Source organism: Gossypium hirsutum, chromosome A02 (assembly GCF_007990345.1).
Source record: "Gossypium hirsutum isolate 1008001.06 chromosome A02, Gossypium_hirsutum_v2.1, whole genome shotgun sequence".
NCBI lineage: Eukaryota > Viridiplantae > Streptophyta > Magnoliopsida > Malvales > Malvaceae > Gossypium > Gossypium hirsutum.
Genome location: NC_053425.1, coordinates 56,344,325 through 56,346,944, shown reverse-complemented (window position 1 = coordinate 56,346,944; position 2,620 = coordinate 56,344,325).

The following is a 2,620-nucleotide window of genomic DNA, read 5'->3' as shown; positions in this document are numbered from 1 at the left end:
TTGCAAAAGATGTTTATTTACAACCAGAACTCATATTCTTCCATAAAATTTTAGTTAGCATCACATTTCATGGCAAAACCCTAGACTCAACCATTTTGCAAAATAGTCCCCTCAATAGCTAGATTAAGCTTTAGGGGTTCCGAAAACACAAATTATCAAGTAAGGCTATCTAAATCACTTACTTTCTAAGATGGAGAGTGGCTGCAAATTTCAAGCTTCCAAAACCCTTAATTTTCTGGTATTTTCGATGGAAAAGAAAATGAGAAGGAGATGATATCTTCTTCTCTTTCTTTTATTTTTATTTTATTCAATTAAGTCACCAAACATACCTAACATTTGAACTTTGACCTTTCTTGTCCCCTATGGCTGGCCACTATCCTAAAAAGCGTCTATTTTCACTTTAAAGACCCCCAATTAAGGCTCCTTAGCAATTTAACACCTTTGGCTAGTAAAACAAAACATTTTCTCGTTATGCAATTTAGTCCTTTTTCACAATTAATCTCATAAACGCTAAAATTATTTCACCAAAATTTTCATGTACTCAATTAATCATGCTATGACACTAAAATAATAATAAAAATAATTTCCCAACTTCAGATTTGTGGTCCCAAAACCACTATTCCGACTAAGCCCAAAATCGGGTTGTTACAATTCTCCCTCTTAGGGATTTTTGTCCCCGAAAATCTTACCGATGAATAAGTTCGGGTATTAGTCTCTCATGGTCCCTTCGGGTTCCCATGTGGCTTCCTCAACTCCATTCTATGCCACAAAAATTTCACGAGTGCTATACTTTTATTCCTCAATTGTTTAACCTCCCGAGCCAAAATCTTAACCGGTTCTTCGCCATAAGTCAAATCCGGTTGAATCTCAATCTCAGTTGGCATGATCACATGCGAAGGATCCGATCTATATCAACGTAACATGGACACATGAAACACGTCGTGAATCTTTTCCAACTCTGAGGGCAAAGCCAATCGGTAGGCAATAGGGCCTACTCTCCAGGGTAATTTCATAAGGTCCTATGAAACGAGGACTCAATTTACCCTTTTTACCAAATCTGAGAACCTTTTTCCATGGAGACACCTTCAAAAATACTTTATCGCCGACCTCAAACTTGATTTCCTTTCAGTTCAAATCCACATAGGATCTCTGTCTATCCGAAGCATCCTTTAAACAATCACGAATCACTTTAACTTTCTTTTTAGTCTCTTTGACTAAGTCGACCCCGTGAATCTAACTCTCTCTAAGCTCGATCCAATATAAGGACGTTCAGCATTTTAGCCTATACAAAGCCTCATAAGGCGCCATTTTCAAACTCGATTGATAGCTATTGTTGTAAGCGAATTCAATCAGTAGTAGATACTTTTCCCAACTGCCTTAAAGGATCTGAATTACTTTCTCCGACTGACCATCGATTTGCGGGTTGAAAGTTGTGCTAAAATTCAACCTTGTCCCCAAAGCTTCTTGCAACATCTTCCAAAACCTCGAGGTAAACCTTAGGTCACTATCCAAAATAATTGACAAGGGCACTCCATGAAGCCTCACAACCTCGAAAATGTACAAGTCAGCCAGCTTATAAAGTGAGAAGTCTATACGTACCAGAATAAAGTGAGTCGACTTTGTCAATCGATTAACCACAACCTATACGACATATTTCTTTCTCGGGATTTTTGGCAAACCCATCACAAAATCCGTAGTAATTCAATCCCATTTCCACTCAGGGACCATGATAGGCTGAAGTAAACCCGAAGGTACTTGGTGCTCGGCTTTCACTTGTTGACACACTAAGCATTTTGATACAAATTCTAAAATGTCTCTTTTCATACCTGGCCACCAATACATTTTCTTCAAATCATTGTACATTTTCGTACTTCTAGGGTGTATTGACAAATAAGCACTATGTGCTTCAAATAAAAATTTTCAAATCAACCCGGTATCCTTAGGAACACAAATCCTATCACGGAACCTCAAACAACCGTCGGAACCAACCCAAAAATCTGATTCAACTCCCGATTCACATTGAGTTCTCTTTGCTAGCAATTCACTATCACTCTTCTGAACTTCACAAATTTCTTAGAGCAACGTCGGTCTAGCCTTTAACTCTGCTAGAACCGAACCATCCTTTGACAAAGCCAATTGGGCGTTCATTGCTCTTAAAGCAAATAACGATTTTCTACTCAATGCATCGGCGACCATGTTCGCCTTTCCCGGATGGTAGTCGATAGTCAACTCATAATCTTTTAATAGTTCCAACCATCTCCTGTAACACCCTACACTTGTGCCCTATGCCGTGACGGAATATGAGGCGTTACTAAACTTAAACACATGCATTCAAATGTTTCTGATTCACCAAGACTTGATCAAATTTAAAACTCTTTCGAACTTTGTTTAAACTCCTTAATGTGGGCCTATGATGCCTCAAACTTTCATTGGGAACCATTCGGAAAAAACTCGGGTCCTTAAACCTACTTAATAAAAATGACTCTTGAAATAGGGCACAAGCCCATATGGAGGGGCAATATGCTCGTTTGGTCATTATAACATGGCTGTAATGATGGCCCGTGTGACACACATCGCCTAAGTATCTAGGGACACTTCCGTGTCCCATGCCTGTGTGAAT